Raw genomic sequence first — 26,238 nt, 5'->3', positions numbered from 1 at the left:
GAACCATTTCTAAATTCATTCATTCATTCACTAATTCATTCATTCATTCATTCAAACAGTGCTTACAGATTGCTGGCTATCACAGCCTAATGCAGAGAAAAATGAAGGGAAATACATGTCTATGTGTAGAGGAAGGGGATGGATCACTTTAAGATTGCCAATTTTGCTTTGCCAAGTAAGGACATTGAAAACAGGTTATCATCTCCTGTCATCCTTATTTCAGGTATGAAAGGACAACTTACACCTAAAGAGTAGGAGGCAACACTGTGCTTCCTCAGAAACATGGTCAAGAGCTTTAAACCAAAATATGTACTTAGAAAGGTAGATTTAAATTTTTTGGAATGTAGAATGATAAAGTAAAATTCTAGTTAATCTCTCATCTTTTAGATACTTGTAGAGTTGTTGCTAGTTTGTCAATTTGAAGATTTATGTTCTATAATACGAAATAGAACCCAGATATTCAGCTTCTAGAAAGTACATTGCAAAATCTTATTCTGGGTCAAAATCCAATTTTTCCTAATGATAGCAATATAAATGGAAACATTATTCCTTGTGTTATTTTACTGAATTTTGAATGCCCTGCACAGTGCGGGTGCCTAAGGCTATGACATACTTTGGAACTACATGCGCACTGGTAATACTTATACTCCACTTTTGTTGAGGGGGTTGCTGGTCATCACTGAGTAGAGGAAGGACAGAGAATGAGGGTTGGTGGCAGAACTCAGCCTTGATTTGATTGATCTGAACAGTAAAATGCTTCCCCCACCTTCAAAACCATATCAGCAAAACCACAATCCTTTAGCAGGATCTGTTCTCCTATGAAGACAATTGGGGAGACATGTTGTTATTTCAACATATCCTCAGAGGGCTGCACAATCCCACTTATCCTGGTAAATACTGTTTTCTTTATATTATTTCATTTTCAGTGATTTTAAGAGCTCCTGTGGTATAATAGGAATAGCTACTCCCTACCACATCTCACCAGCTGCTGCTTCTGCCCTCTCTCTAGGTTGGGAGAACAGAGTGGTAGACCAGGTGTCTGGCCAGTGTAATGTATGTGAAAGGATGCAGGGAACTCTCTACAAGAGGCTGGGTCACATAGCAAAGTCACATAGTGAGGTCACACAACAGAGAAAACTTGGTCTGGGAGGAATTGATCTAATATGGAAGTTGTACTTTCTATTTGCTTTAGCCTTGAACCAGGATTTGGGAGTCACTGACTTAAGATGTTGAATTGTGTCAAATACAAATTTTACACATTGAAGTCCTAATGTGTACCTTAGAATGTGACCTTATTTGGAAATAGTCAGTGCACATGTAATTAGTTAGGATGAGATAATGCATTTGACCTGGTTCCTGGGTAATCTGTGAGCATGCTGTCTTCATTCTCCATTACCTCTTTGTGCTTTGTGGGCACAGCTACAGAATGCCTTTAGGACAGAGGGGTACTCTGGGAATTAGCATAAGAAATGAGCACATTTCTACTTTCCATTACAATTCCCCTAATCCACACAGCTGGTCCAAGAGGCACTTTTGATTGGATGAAGTGTTACCAAGGCCAAATGTAGAAGGCTGGAAATGGACTTTGAGGTCTCTTGGTAGTAGATCCTGGGAGAATATTTCAGATGTGGCATGATTAACTGGAGTAAAGTTCTCATGAGTTTAACAACAGAGATTTGAATGAATGGGAAGAGAAAGACACACCCAGAGTTGCACCTTTCTGCTAGGAAAGCACTTCCTATGGATGCATTAACTAGACTTCACCCAGATGCAGAGCATATAAACTTCAAAGAGTTAGGCAAACATTTGTTGGGAGAGGTGCTCTTGTTACCCTTGTTCTTCAGATGGGAACCTCAGGCAGAAAGGTGGATGTCTTATAACCACAGTGTGGGATGCTGCCAGAGTCAAGTTTCCTAAGCAGGTTTTCTTTCATTCTTCAGGCTTTCAATTGTTCTTCTTGTGCCTATGGTGGAAGACTGAGCAAATACAGAGCAATGAGGAGTAATGAGGGCAAGGGGAGGATGAAGTTAGATAGTGGTGGATTGTCAGACCAAGATGCAGGCTTCTGAAATGTTGAGGGGTTACCAACAATGTCCCTCTGTCTTTCTCTGAGGTTAGCATCTTTAATTATTAAACACAGAAGCTTCATCAACATTTGGACTCCTTGGAGACAACCAGCAATTATCTCAAATTCTGTTCCCACTGCCACCCCTCCCCAACTTCAAAGGAAACTCATTACCAGGCCCTGAATTCTTCAAATTACTTTCCCATCATCTCAAATGATGTATGTAAGTAGTTCATAATGAGGGTCTAATCTCGCCCTTTAGATTACTAAAGAAGCTCACAGAAGATGAACTGTGATTAAAATTTTCCAAGTCAGAGTGGTTATCTTTGTATTAGTCTTCCCAAGGAGATTTTATTTACTGGTTGGTTAAAATTTTAAGATATTTAATGTACTTACATCTATAGAAATAATTCATACAAACTTTTTCTTGACCTTTATTTATAAATTAACATGCAAATGAAACTCTTCTCATAATGAACCATTTTAATGTCTTGCAGATGAATAATGAAGAAACCACACTACACAGGAATAAGTTTGATGGGCATGTCTCTGACATTGCCAGGAAAATCAAGTTGCCTTTGTTTTCCAGAAGATCATATTTCCTGTAAGAGAGATCAAGATGTGCCTGAACCATCAGGGCTGTATTAAGAGCCAGACAGCCTAGTACATTAATTTGAACAGTGTTCCTATTTAGGTTTACCCTTGACATCAGCCAAAGAAAAGAAAGAAGTAAACAGAGCAGAAGCATGTAGAAATGGGTATGAACTGTCAGACATCCTATGTTCTTTTAACTAGGATGTTTTCCAGTGATTACTTACATTATTGTTTCTCAAAAATTTAACCATTGAGAACACTCAATGGCTAAAGTAGATGGTAAGATTTTTCTGGAGGGCATCTTGTGCCAGACTATTCCTGCCCTCTTGAAGTCTCTCTTCTTCTCTATCGCTTGTTTCATGTCCTAAGTTGCCTGCATTCTCAGTCAGGCTCTCCCTTTTTAGTGGCAGGGTATCTGTTGGTATCTACTCATTGTGTCCTTCCAGGTTTCAGAGGAAGAGGGAGAGGTTGGGGCATAGGGGTGTTAGGGAGAGAGCAAGAGTTTGTCTAAGAAATTCAAGGTCTGTAGGAACAGATAGCTCCTGAGTAGCAGTTATAATACAAAGTGATGGTGATCATTTTGATCCACAAAGGTTACAATGACAACACGGAGAAGAGAAATTTAATATGACCCAGGGTAGAGGTGAGGGGCAAGAAACTGAACCTGTGTCCATCAAACAGATGTACATGCTTCATAGCATGGTACCCACTATATTTGTAAAAAAGCTAGAGAGGTAGATGGATAGACAGAGAGATGGACTGATGGATAGACAGAATCCGTAGATCAGGTTTTTCTTTTTTTAAAGATTTTATTTATTTACTTATTTTAGAGAGAAGGGAAGGAAGAGAGAAAGAAAGATAATAAAAAACAATGTGCAAGAGATACATCAATCAGTTGCCCCTCGTATGCCCCCAACTGGAGACCTGGCCTGCAACCCAGTCATGTGCCCCAAAGGGAAATCAAACCAGTGACTTCTCCGTTCAGAGGCTGGCACTCAATCCACTGAGCCACTCCAACGAGGGCTATACATCAGGTTTTTATAGATCCCACCCTCAGGGGTCCCTCTTGGTTCCTGACCAGATTCCTTTTAGCTCATAGTAGACCTCTGTCATGTTCTACATTTAAAAAAATTTGAGATATAATTGAAGTATATCATGTTAGTTTCAGGTGTAGAGCATAATGATTTGATATTTGTTTATGTTGCAAAATGATTATCATAATACATCTAGTAACATCCATCACCATACATACTCACAATTTTTTTCTTGTAATGAGAAGTTTTAAGAAAAATCTAGCGCCTTAGCAACTTTCAAGTATTCAACACACTCTTAACTGTGCTGTATTAACTATAGTCACCATGCTGCACATTGTAACCCCATGACTTATATATTTTATAACTGGAAGTTTGTACCTTTTGTCTCATCTTTGACTTCCTACGTTAATTCTGTGTTAAGGCTATAAAAATCATTTGGGGAGATAGAAGCCAAGAAAAGCTATATTTCACATAATCGTGGAAGAACTGGGATTTTTAAAAAAATGGTTTAAAAATATTCCAGGCTACCTATAATATCCTTGTGTGTTTCTTTAAAAAAAAACCCATTTTCATTATTTATTTTTAGAGGAAGGGGAAGGGAAGGAGAAAGAGAGGGAGAGAAACACCAATGTGCAAGAGAAACATCAACTGAGACATGCCCCCAAGCGGGGACCCATCTTGTAACCTAGGTATGTACCCTGACCTGGAATCAAACCAGCAACCTTTCAGTTTGCAGGACAACACTCAATCCACTGAGCCACACCAGTCAGGGCTCCTTGTGCATTTCTGAATATGTGTGAATATGAGACTGTTAATTTCTAACTCTAAATTAATGGCTCTAAAGGCTAACCTTCTGGACAGAGATAAAAAATATGGAAATGCTTTGAAAGCATAAAACACTATCCCCTAAGAGGAAGACAAGAGACATGGAAGATGGAGAGAGAGGCTGGCTGAGGAGTAAAAAATGCAGGCTGAGGGCTCTCATCATTTCTTCCTCTTCTCCGCATGTCAGTGTGGAGGCAGCCTGCTGTGGGCCCAGGGCAGCCCAATAGGAAGGAGGACTATCATAAAAAGAGAAGCGAGGTCCAAACAATGAACTAGGAAATAGAAGGAAATAGAATAGAAAGAAAAGAGAAATCTTGTTTGGCAAATAAACCATTTGTAAAACAGTTGATTGTTTCTCTAACATTGAAGTTTGTGCATTTTACTGAGGTCATCCTGCTGTGGTTCCTGCCATGTAGGGGTCCCCATTCTCAAACAGAGGATGACCACCATCCCAGACACTGCACAGATGCTGCAAAGAACTCAACCAGAAGAGCCCTGGTTTTAGAGACGTAGGCTAGAAGAAAGGGTGAGGCACATCAACAGTACCCTCATCGTGAACATTATTGTTCTTAGAGGAAAACTAGGCAGAACAAGAGTCTGTCTGTTTTCGCTTTCCACTGAGTGCTCCACAAGGCAGACACCACTGCAGGTCCCTTTGCTTTTAGTGGGTTCTATTTCGTGTGGACCCTCTTGCTTTCCTGATCTGTCAGGAAAACCTCTGCCGTCTACATTTAGAACACAGTATCACCTCTTTAATTGGTCTTGATGGTTGGAAGAGCTGTTTGAATCCCCAAAAGGGTCTCAATAGCAGAAGTGTGATTCAATTACTTTAAAACCTGCATAGTAACTCAACTAATGGCTAAAACGTGTTGCCAACTGAGGGTCTATAGGGACTTGGAATGATCATCTTGTCAAAGAGTATTAGTGGGTGTTTGTATGTAGGAAATTAACAAAAATCTATTGAGTGGCTAAATTCTACATAGATAAGAATTATTTCTTTGTAAATAAGCACGTTGGTTGAATGGGAGAATAGATCCTGTTAAATCTGAAAGCACCTTCTCTTACTGCCATGTTCAAAACATGACTATTATTTTTCTTAGCAAGCCCTATGAGGGATTTTCAGAGTCTACAAACCCTGCCTTTTTTCTTAACACAGGACCCAAGACCAGGCCCTGTTACCCTTTGTCCCACCAGCAACCCACTCCATGCTCTGTTCCTTTGTTCTGCACTCCCTGCGGAGCCAGCCTTGGTCTCCCCTGTTCCTCATGTTCTCTGAAGACAGATGGGTGATCCCTTGTCATTTATGGGTTTTGAAACAGATAATAATAAAGATGGCAAATGTGGGGAAGTTATAAATGTTCAGAAGTATAAAGTCATTTGAATCATAACCCAAAATACCCCATTTTCTCAACCAGCCCTCATAGGCACTCTAATAATGCTCCTGTTTCTCCTTCAAGTAGTTCTGGGGGTCCCGAGGGAGAGGTTGACCCCTAGGGCTGCAGCTCCTCTGCTCTGTTCTCCCAGCGGTGTATCTTAGGGTGCAGGGCTGGGCAATGATCGATACAGCAGAGTGGGGGAGAAGGCTAACGTCCCTTTTGTGTTACACTGTGCTCCACATGACCCATGGGCCCCACTGAGCTAAAGCCTTTCCTGAAATGGCTGTTTTGGAGCTGGGCCATCATGCTCTCTCTCCCCTGGAGCTAGCCTTGCACTCTGGGACTGGGTGGGGGTGGAGTGGCCATGCCCACCCACTCCTTCCACATCCCTTTTTGAATATTAAGGCTTTGTTCCTTTCCTGTAGCCATATTCCTGGCTTCTTCCTCACTCAGAATGAGCTGCCCTCCACACTCCTCAATCTTCCCTGAGTGCAGAATTTTGTCTGGTACTCTATCAGGTTGTGCAGAGCCCAGATTGTGTACATTTTGGTGGTGGGTAATGAGTGGGCTTGTTTCAGGAGGCGGCTCAGCCTCCAGGCAACAGACTTGCCTCAGGCCCAAGCCCCCAGCCCAGACATAGAGAGCTTTGCACCACGGGAGTGGACATCAGAAGCTGACCCCCCACCCTGTGCAAAGCATGGTCCCTGGTTCCTGGCTCTGAAATGTAATTGGGGGATTTGCCTGTGGGGCCTCTGTTCTCCATTTTATTTCTCAACATGGGGTCATCAAACTCTTCCCAGGAGAAAGGTGTGAGGACCCCCTCCATGAACGTGTAGAGAGGAAGCTGTGCATCTCCGATGTCAGGGACGCCCCGAATGGTTGCTGCCCATGCCTTTGGTCTCTGCCTCATCACAGGCCTGACCCCCTTTTGGCATCACAAACTGCCCCCAGCATCATCTACTGACGTCTGCTTATCTCCCTGCACATTCACAATTTGGTGGCATCTGAATTGATTTTTTCCTGATTTTAATTTTCATATCAAGATGTGTGTGGCAAATTCTATGTGATTATTATTTAGGAAGAAGCAGATTTCAATTTCATAAATATAAAAAATATAATTCAGACTATTAATATCTTTTAAAAATCAAAGACATTTTCTTCTGTGCAGGGGGAAAAAAAATAACCCCAACAGCTCCAGATGTCATAAATGTATCACTCATAGATTAGAGCAAAGTTTGAGACAAGCAAAACATTCACTCTGACCCACTAAGTATGCATTAACTTAGAACCCACCTTATCTGTCAGGAGCTTGTTTCCCAGTTTCTCCTCTATTTGTTACCCCTCCTTTTTACCCCCGTTTTTATTCAGAACGCTCCTGCCATCTCTCACAAGCCCATCCCCATGTGGGTTTACCTTCCCTCAGAGTCCTCACAGATTCAACACGACAGTCTGGGTAGTGCTTGGGGGCCTGCAGGTTCCATAAAGCTGACTAGGTATTTAAAGTGACACTTGCATCCTACCTGAAATGAGCTGATTGATGAGTCAGTGTTTGGTAACTACTCAGAGAGCCTCATATCAAATGCAAGATCCAAGTGTGCTGTGTGATTACTTCACTTTATTTGTGTTTTATAGAGCACCTGGTACCATGACAATCTTCACTAAGTAAATAACAAATGAAGTGAAACACACTTCCTTCTCCATTTTAATAGTGTACTATTCATGCATTTTTTTGGAACAAAGGATCATTGTAGCATGTTGCTCTGCCAATATGAGGCTGATATCTTATTGCAAGCAAAAATAAAGAGAGAAAATGGTATGACACAGGAAAACTGATAAAATTTCTTTTCAAAATAAAAGAAAGCAAGTTAATAATACAAAATATGAAAATCCAGGAAATAGAATTAATACAATTAACACAAGTATGAATATAGGTCCCTTGGTTTCCTAATACTTGCCCCCGTTATAAAATAATACCCACATGTCCAGAGTAGAATTTGAATTCAAGTTTTTTAATTAATTCCATTTTAAAAATAAATCCACTGCTGTTCTCTGGATGGTCCTGTCTGTAAGAAAGGCTGGCAGAGATGTTTGACAGAGCAGAACCATTGCCAGCCATTTCTAGTGGGAATTGAGCTACCAAATATTTTCCCCAAATTACAGAAAATTACCATTTGTGGAGTCTACATTATATTTAGCTTCTTAATTTAGGATTAAACATCTGTAACTTATTGTTAGGATATCCGGAGAGTTTACAAAACTCTGTAATATGAATATTGTCTCATTCTTGGTATTTTCAAAGAAAGTTGTTTTGGTCCCATTTGTAAAGATTTGCTGATGGCCAAAAGAACCAGTATGTAATTCTAGAGTGAAAACACTGAGATCTTCTGCAATGTAATGTTGACATATTTGTACCCAAATTTGCTATCAGCTGACCAAGGACCCAGATGGTGGCTACCCTTCAGACTAGCTCACACAGCCCAGCAGTGATGCTGTGGGACACAGAGAAAAGGCAAACCTGGTCTCTTGCTCCTCTGGCTTTGGCTGAACACCAAGACACCAATTTTTCTAATAACACAGCCTTGGAAGAATTTAGAAATGGCCCTGATCTCCCCCTGCCCATCTGGGCTTCCCCAGTAAGACTCACATTGTACAGTGTGGACATGTGATCTTTTAATGACTAAATATAGCTGAGGGGCTTAAGGTTTCTCGAAGATCAAGGGAAATGTAATAGAACTTAAATCGAGTGTTTTTAATCTTTTCAAGTTAGTTTCAGTTCTGTTTCTTAAAAATAAGATAAAAAAGAATTCCACCAAAATGCAAAAGATGAGCCATGAAAGATAGAAAAGAGGATATTAGTTCGTGAAAAAGATGTTCTGGCTAAGGGAATAGTGTGGGTAAAGCAAAGAAGCAGAGAAGGGTGTGGTATGCATGGATGTTGGTCAGGGTTCCTCAGTGGCCCTAGAGTTGCAGATGAGGCCAAAAATGTTTTGCAAAATTTTATTCTCCCAAATAATTGGCATTGAAGTCATTGCTTCCGGAAGCCTTCTCTGACCTCCAGCACTGGACTGAGAGTCCTTTCTCTGCGCTTGTGGAACCCTCTGCCCTTCCCCCGGAGCAGTGCTTCATGTAGCGTATTCATTTACCTGTTGTAATTTGACTTCCTCTTTCATTTTCAAGTTCCTTACATAAGAGACATTGTCTTGACCACTTTTGTCGTCTTAATGTCCCGGGCAGTGCTTGGTAGGCACCTAATAAATATTGCAAGCTCTTTCTTAAAAAATGCCTTTCAAATGTTTAAAAAAAATTTTTAAGTCCATAGACTAGACTAGACTACACTAGACTGGATAATTGTTTTAAAGGCATAAACTAACACATTGTTAATCAATGTGGATATATTTTGTAATTAAACTACTAAAAATAAAACTTCCTCTAGATCATCATACAAAGAACAGGATTCAATACCAAATAAGTACCCTTTTGCATCTAGTCAACGGATTTATCTATCAAATTGCGAAAGGTCCTCTTTATAAAGGAATTTCATTTATAAGACCACTGGCCAGTATAAGGGGCCATTTGAGTAGCAATAAAAGAGAGGGTAGAGCCCTTATAATCTGCTAGGGAAACACTATATTGGAGAGGACTCTGGACGTGAATGCACAGAACATGGAACCTAGCTCTAGAAATTGCTATGTGAACCTGACCAAGTTACTCAAAGTCTCTGATCTTCAGTTTCACATTGGATATACTCAGAACCATAATACCAGTTTTGCTTACTTTGCAGAGTTGTGAAGATAAGATAATATAGAAATGAGATAAACTACAAAGAATTCCCCTTCTTCTTATCATAATGCTGTAAGAAATAAGTTGAATTGACATCCTGAATCCTCAGATGTCTTTTGTTCACCAGCTGAAAAACATACCGGACCTTAGGACTTTTGATTCGATATTCAATCCACTGATTGTCCCCTACTGCCTCTTTCTAATCTGACGAGGAAGAGAATACATATCACCAGCAGTGGAATGTAGGGCTGTAAAGGTTTGTCCTTGGCAGGATACTTTATATCCTCTGGTGTTTAACACCAAACCCTGGAGTCAGATTCCGCTTCCAGGTAGTTTTCATGTACAGCTTATTGATAGCTGCGTGAAAATATCCAATGACAGGTTCTGGCCCAGCGAGGCAGAGCGCTGGCAGGACAGATGGGCCCTGTTCTCCAGCGCATTTTTCCCGTCCTCTGTTCCTTTCCAGGCTGTCAGGGCCTGGCCCTTGCCAGCATGCTGAAAGGCCTGGCCAGTATTCCTTCCAGGCTGTTCAGTCTGGTTTGGAGGGGAGATTGGCGTGCTTACCACTCCTGTGTCTACACTGACCGTTCTGACAACATGGAAACTCGAGAGGGCTTTGTCACTCCCTGGTGGCCCTTTATCTTGGTTTATGACAAGTTTATTATCTTTGATCTACCAAGCCCAGAGAGTAGAGGATGGGTGTTTGGTTTCATATGCCAGGTACCACTGACTTTAATTACCTTCTTGAAATCAGTCCAGCACTCAGGGGTGAGGGACTGAAGTCTCAAATCACCTCATAGTTTGGACAATCTCTAAAACCACGATGTGCATATAGGACTTAGCTGTTCAGTATTTGTCGAGAAAAGGTTGTATTTTGTAGAGTTGTGACTTTCTGATATGCTCCATTTAAAGTTAGGGTTTTTATTTTTTTGTAGATTTATAATTCTGACAGGAAAATAGCCATTACATGTAAGATGTACAGCCAGTCAGGGATGGAGCTCATGTATATCATTTCTTCACATGCTCTGCTGAATTCGGTGTTATGTGAATTCCCTTTTTGGCTTGGTGATAGAGTGGATAGATGGGAAGACTGGAAGAACAATGTAGACTGTGAATCAGTTACATCACATTTAATAGCATTGAGAGTCAAGATTTTTTTCCTCCATTTTAAATATTTTTCCCTAAAATTCTATCTCATTAATTGGGTCCTATCTAGTGTGTCATTCAGTTTGCATGATAGTTCAGTCAGTCGTGAAATTAGAGCTTGAAGAACAAACCCAGAGCCCCCCGCCATCCGTCTGTCCATCCGTCCATCCATCCATCCATCCATCCATCCATCTGGCACTTTTTGTACAAAAGACACTATGGTAGGCATTGGAGATTCCAGGCCTGATGAACTTACGGAACAGAGCAGTGATTTTTAACCTCTCTTACACTTTTTAGAGAGTCTGATGAAAAGTCAGATTTTCTCTCTGAGGAAAAGAAGACTCAACTGCAAAGGATTCACCACCTATCCATGGTTTAAGAACTTCTATTCTCTTATGGGAGGTACAGAAAAGACCAGTCCAGCATGTGCCCTGTGTACAGCGGTGATGGATTTTTCCTGTCTTATCAGTTTTTGCGGTGGGCGCAAGAGAGGGCAACACAGTCATAGGCACACTGGCAAGAGGGCTGGCTTTGGGTTTAGAAGTTTAGGATTGAGTAGTTCCTGGTTCAACACTTTCTAGTTGTGTTAAATAGGCACATTGGTTAACCTTTCCAGACTCCTTGTCTTCATCTCTAAAATTGAAATAGTGACACTGCCCCACTAGCCTCCGGCCAGGGAGGGCCCCCTGTGGTTGGGAAGGAGTAGGTGGCAGGGTATGTGAAACAGTAAAGCTCTTCATAAACTGTAAAGTCCCGGAAACATATAGTATTGCCACAACTATACTCACAAAAACAGATGTTTGAGAAAGTGATAACACTTGGTTAAAAAGGAGACATCCCATTGCAACCAGGGGCTTCCTGTGGCTCCTGCTGATGGGAGGGCAATCGATCATGGACTGCCACCCAAAACTGAGTGTGCAGGCCCCCACGGGGACAGAAACCACAACCTCGATTTTGGAGACTGATCCAGTTAAGGAACCACATTCCAAAGACTGTATCTGGCAAGAGAGCCAGATTTATATATTCAGAGAAAATGATGATGAAAAAAAGTTGTAAGCCAGCGGTTTGATTTTTGCACATGCATTTATTTACTTTGATGTGGGGTTTTTAAAAAAAACAGGGGACTAGAAAAACATCGCCAGCTGCCCACTCCTATCCAAATCAGCCATTTCCTCTTTCTTTGTCTCTTAGGCTCCAACTGAGAAGCAGCCTGTGACTTAGTGGGCAGCCAGGCACAGTACGAGGTGGTGGATGTGGGGGCCAGAGCACTGGTCTTGGAAACAAGTCCTGGACGTGAGTGTTGACTCTACCTCCACTGAGTAACTGAGTTGCTTTGGGGCAGTGGGCTGTCTTATCAATGCCTCAGAGTCTTCATCAGGAAACAGGATGGTAATATCCAGTTTGGTATCTCACTGGGTTGTTGTGAAGCTCTAAGGAACATTTCTTTATAAACTGTAAAGATCCAGCCATATAAAATACTATTAACATTACATGCATAAATGCCCATGTTTGTCAATGAAATGTTCAAAAGGGAGCAAAAAACCACCTTATTACACTTTTACAGAGTTGCTGCCTAATTTTGCTTCTTAGTTAAGCACATGTCAGGATGATGGGCTAATTATGTTCGTGAAGGATGTGCCTAGAAATTTCTGATCCAAATATATTCAGGAGCTTTGTCCTCCCTGCAGAAAAGAAGGCAATCTTCTACTGGTGGTTTTCACATTTTGTATTTAGCAAAAGGAACTTCAAAAAATAATGTTAGTTTTCAAGAAGCTATCAAATACATTCTATCTTCTGCAGGAACAAATACCAAACCCTCCGCACTTGTGCCCATATGCTCTCTCTCAATTCTTTCTTGCCCTCCCCCTCTTTTCATTCTATTCCCTTCCTCCCCCACCTGCCTGCTCATTGCGTATGTACAGTCCAGAAGTGGCAGCTGCCCGCACAGTGAGTCCCAGTGGATCAATACCTTGCCAGGTATCCATAGGAACCTGAAAAGAACCAGGCAGCCCCTTTTTTCCAACCCATGTGTTTATGGTGTGGCCAGACTGGCTGATGAGGAGTTTTGCTCCAGTTATGACACACAGGAGTAGACAGGACAGAAACTGCCAGCTCTGATCCACTCACTGGTATGTAAAACTATGTGCAGCCAGGGTCTTTATGGGCAGTTGCAGCTCACTTCCTATTTACCTGCTCCTGGGGTCCTGATTCTGGCTCCAAGCTGAACACCAGCTCCCTGCCAGGTTCAACATGTCCAGTACACTGAAATGACAACGTTTGAACTGGGAGCTTATCCTTTCATTCAACAAACAGTGATGACACATTTATAATATACTAGATACTGTGTTAAGTAGTAGAGGAAAAACCCAAATAAATTAGATATGGCTTTTACTTTTAAGAAGTTGGCAGTCTAGTGAGAAAGACAAAAATGTACACAAATAATGATGTGACAAGTGCCATTTCAGGGCCAAGAGATGTGGGGACCGCAGGAGGCAGTGATGAGTTTCCTGTAGGTTTGGGAAGGCCTAGGAGAGAAGATGATTTTTGACCTGGGCCGTAGAAGATGACCCTGATGTTGCCACATGGAGGAGACAAGAATGTCATTCCAGGTATAGAAATTGGCAAGAAGAGAGGCAGGGCAGCACGTGTACGGTCAGGAGCTGGGGAGTGTCCGATGTGCCTGCAGTAGAGTATTCAGTGGGGGCGGGGAGGGCAGATGAGGGAAGAGTGGGCGTAGGACAGGTTGTAAAGGGGCTTTGAGAACAATGCTGAGGACACTGGATGCACAAAGGAGCCAAGGCAGATATTTTAAAAATACAATGTATTTTGAAAATCTCTAAACCTACGGAAAGTCCCCTGCCCATGTTTAAGCTGGTGAGTGATAAGTTTAGATCTGTGTTTTGGATGGGAGCTTTGGGGCAGTATGGGAAATGGGCTGTTGGGTGAGGATGGGGAAGCTACAGGAGGCAGGGAGTTCTGTTAGAAAGTGGTTGCAAAGATGCCAGCAAGAAGTAAAGAAGATCCGGAGTGGGCAGAGGCAGGAGGACAGAAGAGCAGGCCAGCGGGGCACTGGGCTTGGCAGGGCCCCGGGGATTGGTTGGGTAGAATGGTCTGGGGAGTCAGTGGTGGTGCTGCCATACGAACAGCGTGGGAAGATAGCAAAGTGGGTAACCCACGGGGGGATCCTGGGAGAAAGCTCCTGTGGACGGGAGACCCTATGACTCTACTTTCCACTTAAGACAGAAGCTCTCAGCCAGAACTGGAGTTCAACTGCTCTGAGCTGGGGATGGGCATGTTCAGCAGGCCTGTGTCCTGGGACTAACCTTTTAAGATATTTCAAAACAGCTATTTAGCCTTCCCTTAACTTTCTCATCACAGAATAAAACCATCTCAACTTCTTTAATCTTTCCTCAAGGGCTTTAGATAACTTGGGTTGATTCTGTTTTCCCACATCCCACTTAAAATGCAAAGCCCCAGGCTAAAGACAACACACCAGCCTTTCTCAAGTTATACATGTAATTATATATTTTATGAGTGCTGCGCACACTTTATTAAAGATTATTGTAATTCCCACATTTAACATGTTATAGTTCTTAAATATCTGCTTCTACTGGAAAAAAAAGAAAAATTTTATTCACTATTTTTCATCCGCCCACTAAATGTTCACTTCCTTTTAGTGGCATCGGCCAGCCCACCCCTCAGCCATTGGTGCCCCACCTCCGGCGTCTACAGCAGGGCTCCTTCTCATGACCCCTAGAGCAGAACTGCTGTTTGGGTGAAGTTCCGGAATCTGATTACATCGAGGAAGGAGACTCCTCTGACAAAACATAAAACGAGGGAAAAACCACATCCTGTCTGGAGTACCCTGGTGGTCCAGCAAGATCTTCTAGGAGGTCCAAAGGCTGATTTTTGCCCTTGAAGAAGTGCTGTGCTAGGATCTTGGAGAAGTTTTCTGTCAACTCTGAGGGATAAAAACAGCCTGGGGAAGAGCTGTTTGCTTCAAGCCATCGCAGCCAGGTGGCATTGACTGAACATTACCTCCTTTAGTCATTTTAGGTCTTCTGAATACCTGGCCTGACAGTGAATGGAAAAGACGTGGGAATTTTGGGAAGCCCTTGAGTTGCAGTCATAAGTATTTGCAGAGGTGTTCATTGCTCCTGAGAATCCTTAACCATTAATTGATCCCTGCATGTTACAACTTGGAGAACCCCCTTTCTGCCAGCAGGAGGGGTGCCTCACAGAGCCCTGGAGGGCCAGGATCTCTGTGAAGTTGCTCGAAACTTGTCATGCTGCCCCTCCTCCACTGGCTCCTGCTGCTGCCCTGGGTCTTACCTGCTCAGCAAGCCCAGGCTCCTTTCCTGGCGCCTTTCTCTTTGCTCTCTAGGATTCTTCAATGCCTTTCCTGTCCTCACTCTCCTCTCCTTCCCTCCAAGCAGCCTTTCCTAATTGGGGTGCCTCATCTAAGCCATGGTGCACAGAGACGATTTTTAAAATTCCCCCAAGGATGAGAAATAACGAGTATCACTCTAGATGTGTAGCAGAAAAATTAATGCATTGGATCTCTCAGGGAACAGAGGCTTAATTCTACCTTGGAACTCTGAGAAAGGCTGTTTGGGCTTGTGGAAAGTTTTTTCAGCTGGTGGGTGGAGAAGCCCTAGTCCCCTCAAACTTCTGTCACTGATGATATTTATCCCAAATATGCTGCTTCCATTGGGAATCCTCTCTGATCTAAAACTTACATTTTTGGAGGTATCTTCCAGATAAAAACTCTCAGTGACTTCTTCCATGCAAACCCCTGTCCTATGCCAGTGTGTTTAGGATAGCACATGGAGTTGCATGAATCAGGGAATGTCAAAAAGAGGAAATTATTAAGGGAGAAGATGGAATTGTCATCCTGTCACCTTTAAATGAAATCCTCGAATATTTCATGGTCTAGCAAGTGGGCAGGGAGTACGCTTGTCTCATACTTCAAAGGATGCATGTATTAAGGTAAATAATGCTAGCTGCTGAAGTGGATAACTCCCAAGTCCCAGAGACTAAACAGAATAAAAATGTATTTCTTGCCCACATCACAACTGGTGAGGATGTGGGTGGGGGTGTGACTATGTTCCATGCACTCATTCGAGGACATAGGCCTTGCCCTCCTCTGGGTCTCTAGAGTCCTTTCCATTCTGCTGGTAGATGAGGCAGGAGCCAGGGATGCATGTGGGAGATTCTCACGGGTCAAGCCTGGAAGAGATGCAGAACTCCTGACCCACATTCCATTGGCCAGAACTCTCTGGCTGCAGCTCACTGCAAGGAGGCTGGAAGTGTAGTCCTGCTGTAAGCCTGAGATAGGAAAGAGAACATGGGTGTGCGTGGTTACCAAAGTTTGGATATCTGGGGCCTAAGTTTTGGCTTGAAATGAGATACTGATGACTTGTGAGAATTTGCAACCTCATGATGTGATAAGTTTGTCATCATTGGAATGTTGGTTGAAGGACAAATTCCTGCCACTTCTCTTTGGAGATCTGTAATTACCATTCCCAAGGAGCACAGCAATTTTTCCCACCCTTCTGCTTCCACTCTCCCAGGAGTGCTGACTGCTTGGTTCACATCACTGAGAAGAGAGTGGGTCATGTGGTGCTACCTCTTCTGTGGAATGTCTCTTACATTTTTTTCCCTTTTCTGGTATAGCAAGCTGGAATGTAGATACTGAGGTGACCTTATAGTCAGCAGACATGGTCTGAGGACCCCTCCCAGTGGTGGTGGGCTCTATATGTGGAAAGGGTGAACCTGCCTATTACTGGATCAGGTGCCTTGGGGGCACGAAGTTATCATAAATGCCCTGACCGGCATGGCTCAGTTGGTTGGGTGTTCTCCCACAAAGCCAGGGGTCACTGGTTTAATTCCTGGTTAGGGCACATGCCTGGATTTCAGGCCTGGTTCCCAGTTTGGGTGCATGCAAGAGGCAACCGATTGGTATTTCTCTCACACATTGACGTTTCTCACCCTCTTTTTCTCCCCACCTTCTCTCTCTAAAATAAATAAAATCTTAAACAGAGAAGTTATCATGAAGCCCTTTTGTATCAATAGATGAAAAGTAAAAATGAGCAGAATTATTGTAAAGGTAACACTCTGGAGTTCAAATATTTTGACATAGAAGGGACATTAGGGCCCATGGAGTCCAGCCCTGTGGTGCTACACATGAAGAAGAGCGGAGGGCCCCAGCGCTTAGTGCTTAGGGTTGTACTGTCAGTGCTGGCAAGGCTCACTTAGAACCTGGGTTTCCGGACTCCTAGACCTGGGCTCCAGGCTGATCCTTCCACCAAGAAAATATCAGGATATCTGTCCTAGTAATATTATTCCAATGGTCAAGTGCCATGACCTTCTGGAACTACTCAGAGAGAAGGAACCACGGAAGTCAGGAGACCTGGGATCTGGTCCTATTTGGCACTCAGCTGTCTGTGGCCTCGGGCATGTGGAGGAGCCTTAGGTTCCTCATACATGAACTGAAGTATTTGGATTAGATCAACAGTTTTCAAATCATGCTTTAGATGGGGAGGCCTAGTATCTTCTGGAGCTCCCTCAGGAGCCGTGTTGGAGAATAGGAATGAAGCTCGGCTACGTTATGTGTCAGTTCCTTGTTAACTAGTGTTGTTGGAAGGTTCTGTGACATCAAATGGTTTGAAAACCACTGGTATAGATAATCACTGAGGTTCTTTATGTCCTTAAAGTTTTATGTTTTTTGGAGTGTACTTTATAGACTTCAATATGAAGACTCTGTATTTAGGGGCTGTCTAATTGAGACAAACTCTGAAAAGCTAAAAAGCAAACCAGAGGTTGCTACTGCTCCTCACAATTGCAGATTCAAACGCTGTGGGAGTCAAGCAGGTAGTATGAAAAGAGGAAAGACTATGTTATGGGTTGGGTTGTTCTCTCTCTCAAATTCACATTGAAATACTAACCCCTAGTACCTCAGAACGTGACTGTATTTGAAGATGGGGTCTTTAAAGAGGAAACTGAGTTAATATGAAGTCATGTGGGACCTAACCCAAAGACTAGTATCCAAAGACAGAGGACTTAGGAGAAACCAACACTGCTGATGCCTTGATCTTGGACTTCCAGCCTCCAGGACTGTGAGAACATAAATTTGTGTTGTTTAAGCTACCCTGTCAGTGGTACTTTGTTAGGGGGGACCTTATGTAGACTCATGTAGACTAGCAGACTCATGTAGAACATGTGTGCTGGTGTGTGGATAGGTGTGCATGTGTCTCTAAAACGGAAGGGAGGGTTGAACCTGTGGCAAGGTTGAATGAGTTTGTCCTGGCTGGAAAGGGAAGGTGCTCTTCAGCTCCACTGATTGCTGCCATGTGGGGATCTTAGCTCCATATTGCCAGATGTTTTGAATTTTCAAGTGAAGCTAGAAATATTTTTTAATGTGAAATTTTCCAATTTTGAAGATACTGCCTGGACAAATAAAACATGTCTGTGGGCTGAAGTTGACCTACAGACCACCGGTTTTGACCAGTGACCCCATGTTTAAGGAAACAATTTAGAAGTGGCCTCATAAGGCAGAGTATGACTACAGGGTAAACATTAAGAGACAGAATCCTGGATTAGGAGCCCGGACACCTGGCTGGCTTTCAGGGCCAGACTCTCTTGCTGTTAGACCCTAAGCCAGACCTCGGTTCCCATTCTTGTCAGAGGAGAAGACTGAACTGGTCTCTGCCAGCAAAGGTGATGGGAGATTTCAGGTCCGAGTGCCATACTCCGTAAACATCTGAGAATTATAGCCGAGATAATTACTCCCCACTTGGCTGGGTCTCTCTAAGAATTAGTGCCGGGTCTTCTAAAGTCTCAGAGGAAAAGATTGAAAGTAATTAAGGATTTAAGTACACAGAAGTGGATAAAAGAGCCCCATTCTTAGAAAAAGCCTCTCAAATTGGAAAAAGAAAAATGCAAAGAAAGGAGAGGGAATTGCTCCAAATGAATGTGATTAAAAACGTTGGCCGGAGAGGGCGAAAGCTTCACCCTGTCATGGCTGGCATTCTCATGGTGCTCCTTTGCATTGGGGTTGTCACCGCAGGGTTTCCTTGGCTCCTTCTTTGTCCGCATTTCAAGAACAAAGTGTGGCAGACATAGACTAATGAGAATTATTAAGCCCTTCCTATGCTCCAGGGACTTTACATATATAGGCATTTCCCCCCGCTGTAATGCAAACTAACACTTCCCAGAAAATCTTGCAGTCTGCAAAACTTGGTATAAAAAAATAATAGGATATATGGGGAAATTAGGACCAAAGTAGACCGTTCAAATCTCATGCAACTCTGATCAACCAAGACAATCACTGTTCCCTGGGGAGGTCACTTGGACCACTGTGGCAGCAGTCAAGTGTTCAGAAGCTGCATAGGGGGTATTAAAATGCTAAAAGCAATAGAGATGAAAAGCTGGTAACTCTTCAATCAGACTGGGGCTGGCAGGGGTGGAAATGGACTTCTGAGTCTGTGGGGCCATTGTCAAGATGGGCACAGGAGGCAGGGCAGCCTCACTCTCATAAGCTGAGAGCTCACCAAGCTGGGGTACGCCTACTGGGAGAGGTAGCCTTGGATGCAGGTGCTCATTTTAAAATTTCTGGAATACAGCAAAAACTTTCCTATGGATGATGCAGCAGCTGAGCCTCAGGCCTTTTTGATTTCCATTGCAGATCATGGTTCCACACCTACTACTCTTGCTCCTCTTGCTTAGGAAAACCCACCCATGATATGATAAAAATCAATGTGCAATTTTCACATCGCAATGTGAAATCTTAATGTGCAATTACTTGCAGTCTAACATGCAATTTTCACATTATACTGACAGCATTCCTCTATTACCAGTCACTGATGGGGTAATTCCTGTTGCAGAAGCACACAGGGTAGCAGAACAGAATGTAGTATGTTATTTAATTCTCACAGCTCCAGGAGGCATTGGAGCAGTGGTTCTTGCATCAGTGTGCACCAGAATTACCAGGGGGACTGTTAAAACATTGCTGGGTTTCATCCCCAGAGTTTCTAAGTCAGTAGAGGTCTCAGGTGAAGCCCAAGAATTTTCATGTCTAAGAAATTCCTAGATGATACTGATACTGCTGGCCAGGGGGCCACATTTGAAAACTACAGAACCAGAGGATACGGATAATTGGCAGGATTGTGTGACTTGCCCAAGATTGCTGCAGGAATGGCCCTAAGGTGGGCCTAAATTTTGGGCCATTATAATAAGGTGACTATGCCTGAGGAACTGACCTTTGATGATTGATATAAACACTTAGGAATGTGCTGGGGTTGGTTTCAGTGATTCCTCTCACCTACTTAGCGGCAGGTGCAGAGCTCAGGCAGTCAGAGGGAATGGGTTTCTGGTCAGCAGGAGCTACACATGGTTGTGGGAACCTGGGCCATCTATACTTCCAGCTGGGGGCATGCTGGTTTATTTATCAATTGCTACTTAAAGCTTATATCTAGTGCATGTTTCTTACAGTCCCACTGTCCCAAACACAACCTTTCCATTTCCCATCCGGCTGCACTGCCCCCTACAGACTTACCTGACAGGAGGCAGAGAGGGGGTCTAGCTATGACTTGCTTATGCTCCTGTTTACTGTGGCCTTGCTTCAGGGAGATGTGAGACAAGTATGTGGCAGAACAGGAAGCCCGAGTCTGAGAGCTGCTCTGTCTGACTATCAGACCTCTCGAAGGCGGACTATTAAGGTTTTAAAATTTGTGGTGTGATATAATCACAAAGATGAGATTGTTGTCCATTATCATCACGACAAAAACCCCTCCCAACTGCAGAAAGTTGTGGTTTATTATTATATTACAGTTGTGCGATTGTAGACTGAATTAGGAATGGAAAAACTTGTTGCCTATTATTAAATGGCTTTAAATATTTCAGGAGACATTCTATACCCTGCGAACACAACATGACAGAAAGAGCTTTGGAGTCAGGCAAAGTGTGATTTGAATTCAAGCTCTGTCACTTACAGATTGTGTGACATTGGGCAAGTTATTTGTCCAGTTGGAGGCTCTGTTTCCTCTTCCATAAAGTGGTGCGATAATACCCACTTCACTGGTTTCATGAGCACCACATGACCCTCTGTTGTTCAGATATGCCTCCTGAGGCTCAGACTAGCTACCCCTTTGGTTTCTCTGAGGTTTTACAATGGACCCAAGAAGATTCTTATCCATTGTGTTGCATTCAGCCTTAACCTTGCAGAAACAAACAAACAAACAAACCCCAGAAACCAGGCAGCAGTAGCATCTCAAGAAGACAGAGTAGAAGCCTGCTGGAAACTGGCTTGGTTGAGGTTTCTTGTTCAAAGCATCATGAAACTTGCAGTTTTCCCTAACTTCTTACTAACATATCTACAAAGACATTAAAAAATAAAATTTACAATGAGACTGAGAAGGAACTCATCACCTACTTCCAGAATGATGAAGGAACCACCAGTAATTATGGGGCAGGTGGAGAGGACCAAGACTAAGCATTATAGCTTTCAGCTCGTGTCACCCCCCTGCCTTGCCTTCATGATTTGAAGACCTGGAGCCTGCGGCAAACAGAAAACTTTGGTGCTGTAAGAAGAGCAGAGTGCCTCCCTTTCTGTTCCTCCCTCTCCTGCCTCCCACCACCACCTGTCCCTCTGCCCCTGGTCCCTATGCAGGCTTCCATCTTGTCATATTTAGGCCAACAACCCAGATCTCAGAAAAGAAGTGACTGGGAAGCAGTGTGGTGCTGGCAATGGTCAAAGACTTGTGACTGTGGCAGACACATGCTGAGGCAACTCCAGAGAGTCAAACCCTGGAAAAATCCCCATCCTTTTGAGTGCAGATGCTACATGTGACTGGCTTCTAGCCAACAGAGAATGGCAAAGGTGATAGACGGCACCCCTGTGATTACATTTCAGCGGGAGAGAGTCCCCTGCTGGCCTTGAAGAAGGAAGTCCCGTGTGTGAGAGGGTTTGGAAGGGAGTCATTTGCAAGGAACTGTGGCACAGCACGCCCAGGTGACAGTCAGCAAGAAAGTGGGACGCTCGGTCCTCTAGCTACAAGGAACAAATTCTGCCGACTGCTCTGTGTGCTTGTTAGAGGAGCTGAGATCCAGAAAGAACTGCAGCTCACCAACGCCCTGCTGGCAGCCTTGTGAGCAGGGACCCAGGTAGGTCGTCCCCAGACTTCTGACCCACGGAAACTGAGATAACAAATATGTGTTGTTTTAAGTTGCTAAGTTTGTGGTCATTTGTACAGCAAAAGAAAAGTCATACAGAAAAGTAATGTTAGTTGCAGTCTCTATGAAGTGAGCATTGTGTGAGAAATAAGTAAGCGCCCTGGGAGCAGTGCGCTGGGAATTAGAATGACGGAACACGGACTCTGAAACCAGAAACCAGATAGTGGAGGTCAGAGGAAGGTGCCACTTCAAGAAGACAGGAGTAAAGTCTGTGGGAAGTGGAACTGTGCCTGGGAGCTGTAGACAGAAACCTGTCCTACAACTGTAAATCTGATAAGGAGATTCCGTGCAGGGGACCAGACTTGGGAGGTAGATGGGGGGAGGAGAGAACAAACAAAATCAACTTTTCATAAGTTTGCCAAGAAACATCCAGGAATAATATGAAGGAATCTATAAAGTCTTGATGGGGATTGAAAAGAATGCTCCCATGGAAAATATTAAATTATTTTTCTCTGCAAATGTAATGTCATTCTGATAGAAGTCTTAATAGAGTTTTATTTAGAATTTGACAAAAGTCTTAATTACCTAGAAGTATGATGACTTAAGAGCAGCTAATAGATTAAAAAAAAGAGTAATGAGGGAGACTGTCTTATCATAAAATAAAACACATCTTAAAGCTGTAATCGTTGTAATTATATGTTATTAATTCAGTAACAGGTAAACAGTTGATTTCACAGAAAAATGGAAGTCCAAAACAGACCCAAGGACACAAGTGTGTATGCCCATGTGCATTTGTTTTGTTTTGGTACATCACGAAGATTTATTTCTGACCACTGGGGACAGGCTGGATAGTCAATAAAAGGTATTGGGGAAAGCGACCAATGAATTGGGATGAACTATTAAATATCACCACCTCACACATACCACACACAAAAATAAGCTTTGATTCATTTGATATTTAATTGTAAAAGATGAAAATTTATAGCTTAAATGGATTTTGGTGTCCTTGGTGTTAGAAAAGACATTTCTAAGTGTGACACCAAAGCCAAGCACCCTAAAAGGAAGAGTTCTTACAGTTGATCACATAGCCACCTAGAACTTTTCTGTGCTATACAATTCCACCAAGTACTTGAAAGGCAAACAAATAGACAAAGAATTTGTAACATAAACATCAAAGTGTCCTTAAGCTTTGAATTTTACAAATCAATTAGAAAAAGGTAAGCAACCAATTGAGAAAAGGAGGCAAAGCTAAAAGAGCCAACCACGCCCTGGCCAGTGTGGTTCAGTGGGTTGGGCATCATTCTACAAACCAAAAATTCGCCAGTTCCATGTCCAGTCAGGGCACAAGCCTGGGTTGTGGACCAGGCCCCTGGAGGGGGCATGTATGAGAGGCAACTGATACCTCTCTACCTCTCTCTCCCACATCCTCTTTCTAAAAAAGCAAACAAACAAACAAACAAAAAAACAAACAAAAAACTCATGAAAAGAGGCAACCACAAAATACAGCGGCCCATGTGCTTTCTTTATTCTACATTCATTTTTTTGCCTTTCAGAAATCTGGATTTCTCAGGCTTCCAGGAACAGCAAGGTTGGGGGTACTATGCTGCTGGCCATGATCACAGTATTCTTCCACAGATGTAGGTTCTAATCACCTTTCTGTTGAGGTTCATTTCTCCCACATTACCCAGCAATTTCTTCCATGTTAACCAGCAAATGTTCAGACCTTCCTTTTATTAAATAATCTCACTAAATGGAGATTTTATATCTGTCCACACTCTCACCCTAATGAATGCATCCACTGCTAAATGCTATTTTATTAAAATAATTATTTTTCAAAATGAGTATTTCTTTATCTTTTTATGATTGTGGAAGCAATTCATGCTTCTTGTAAAAGCATTCATGCTGCGTGAAAAGATGTAAAGATGACAGTAAAAATACCTTTATCTTGCATGCAAAGATAAGTCCTATTTTCATTGTGTGTATGTACACAAAAATGCAAATACACTCATGCAAACACTTGTTTATATTTTTACAAAAATGAGGTCATATTTTTCCCACTTTAACAATATATCATGGATATCTCCCCATGTTAATAGATGTAGACCTATCTCATCATTTTAAATGGATGCATATTACTCTTCAAAATGAATGTGCTATAATTAAACTGGTTTCCTACAGATAAAATTTAAGATTTTCTAAAAGTCATTATAATGAGGTCCATAAATGATTTCTTATGCATATTTTTGACTGTTGGTCTGGTTATTTCCTAAGAATAAGTTTCTAGAACAGATGATTAGTCAATTGTCCTGAGGGAAGGAAGAGCCAGACAAGATGACTTGATGCAATAGCACACTGTAACTATTGAGGAAGGGAAGAGATAGTGAGTTTATCACAGCCACTATCGCTTGAATCTGTGCCCAGCCCAGCCCTGTGAACACACGTTTGGCCTCCAGACAGAGAGAATTTCCCAGCACCACTGCTTCTGGATCTTTCTAACAGTGGAGGCAAGGAAAGGGAGGAGAGGAAAGGGAGCTGCTTCCCTCCTCAGGCTGGTATGCAGCGCTGTGGAAGTCCCAGGATTGGTAATCTGAGCAGGGGGCAGCCCGAGCAACTGGACGTGTCTGCATGCACATATGAGAACCCCATGGGAACTGCCACAAACACAGAGCAGGGGTGTTTTCAAGGGACTTTTAAGGGCAGGTGCCAGTGAAGTTTGAGTCATTGCTCTTGCCTGATCCTATCTATACCCAGTGCCAGGTAAGACTTGGAGACATTCAGATTATACGGTAATTATGTGTGTGTAAAAACCAACTCTGTGTGCCAAATGCCTCCAAAATATTGAATACACATGCTAGTCTATTTTTACACACATACATCAGTCTTGTCCTGTCTGTCATTTTATAGTCTAAGGATGGTACCTTGGGGCATGTTCTTTTGTACCTGCTGTGTACTCGCAGCAAACATAAGGCCTCTTGGATTCTCCTGACAGCCACTTACCAACTCAGCTATATGTGATATGAATTCCTTCACCTCTTTATCTGAAATTGGTTATGAGATTGATTCTCTCAAATACTTAAATGAGTGCCAATTATATAGAGATTTTCTTTTATCTTTATTCCCACTTCCTAACACATTGCTTTCCCACAGCTCCAATAAGCTGGGTATTAAACAAGGAGGAGCACCTTAAACCCCGAGGTAGGAGAATATGGTGGGCATTGCTTTTGTCACCCTATAGTCATCCCTGTTCCTGCCCATTGTTTCTCTGAACTGAAAGAAGTCCAGTTTATTTAGGAGCCATGTAAGACCCATTGTTTCAGACCATTTCCCAGTCCCAAAATATGAATCATGATTAGTCAAAACCAGTCACTATCATCTTATTCTGCTTGGCCTTTGGTTGGTTGAAGGATGGCATGTGATCTTGTTTTGGCTAGTGAGATATGAGGGGAAGCCTACAGAAGTAAGCTCAGTTTCTTAAATGGAAAGATAAAGTCTCTCAGGAAGACATTTTTCTCTTCCCCTTTTGATCTCCCTGTAATTGGGAGGTGGTGCCCAGAAGAGCAGTGACTGAGAGATGATAATCACCATGATGCTAGGATGATGAACCAGTAAAATGGAGAGTACCTTGTTCCCCAAGGACATTGTAAGCTGTTTAACCACTCCAGCAATTGCTTATTTCCACAGTTGTTGCTGAGAAAAATGAATTCCTATTCCAAAAATTTATTTTTATCCTTACCCAAGGACTTTTTTTTCATTGCTTTTAGAGAAAGTGGGAGAGAGAGAAACATCACCATGAGAAAGAAACAGAGATTGCTTGCCTCCCATACACACCTGGACCTGGGATCATATGCACCCTAATTGTGGATTGAACATGCAACCTAGGTATGTGCCCTGACCAGGAATCAAACTCAAAAAATTTTGCTTATGGCTTGGATGACACTCCAACCAACTGAGCCACACCAACCAGGGCATCAATTCCTATTTTTTAAGGTCACTCTGAGTGGGTTATTTTTTATTATGCTACCAAAAGCATTCCTAAGTGATACATGGTGTAAATAAACAAGAGTGACTTCATATTCAAGACCATGAACTCTGGAGCCACATTGCCTGGACTCAAATCTAAGTTCTTTCATGTTCTAGTTTTATAACTTTGGCTGGGTTAACCTTTCTGTGCCTCAGTTTCTCTATCTGTAAGATAGAGATATTAGTGGTACCTACTTCACAGATTGTGCCGTGTAGTTCAGAAGAA

The 26,238-nt window shown here is 42.6% G+C and overlaps 1 long non-coding RNA gene across 1 annotated transcript; it reads right to left on the bottom strand.

Moving 5' to 3' along the window:
• Positions 1-1,182: 1,182 nt before the first annotated feature.
• On the bottom strand, positions 1,183-10,033 carry LOC118499464. Its single transcript, XR_004901948.1, has 2 exons — positions 9,669-10,033; positions 1,183-1,976 (listed from the first exon to the last, which is right to left on the bottom strand). It is a non-coding gene; the product is annotated as an uncharacterized LOC118499464 (long non-coding RNA).
• Between the last annotated feature and the right edge of the window lie 16,205 nt (positions 10,034-26,238).

The sequence above is a fragment of the Phyllostomus discolor genome, chromosome 3 (genome assembly GCF_004126475.2).
Source record: "Phyllostomus discolor isolate MPI-MPIP mPhyDis1 chromosome 3, mPhyDis1.pri.v3, whole genome shotgun sequence".
NCBI lineage: Eukaryota > Metazoa > Chordata > Mammalia > Chiroptera > Phyllostomidae > Phyllostomus > Phyllostomus discolor.
Note: the sequence above shows the minus strand (reverse complement) of the source record. Positions and strands in the feature narration are given on the sequence as shown.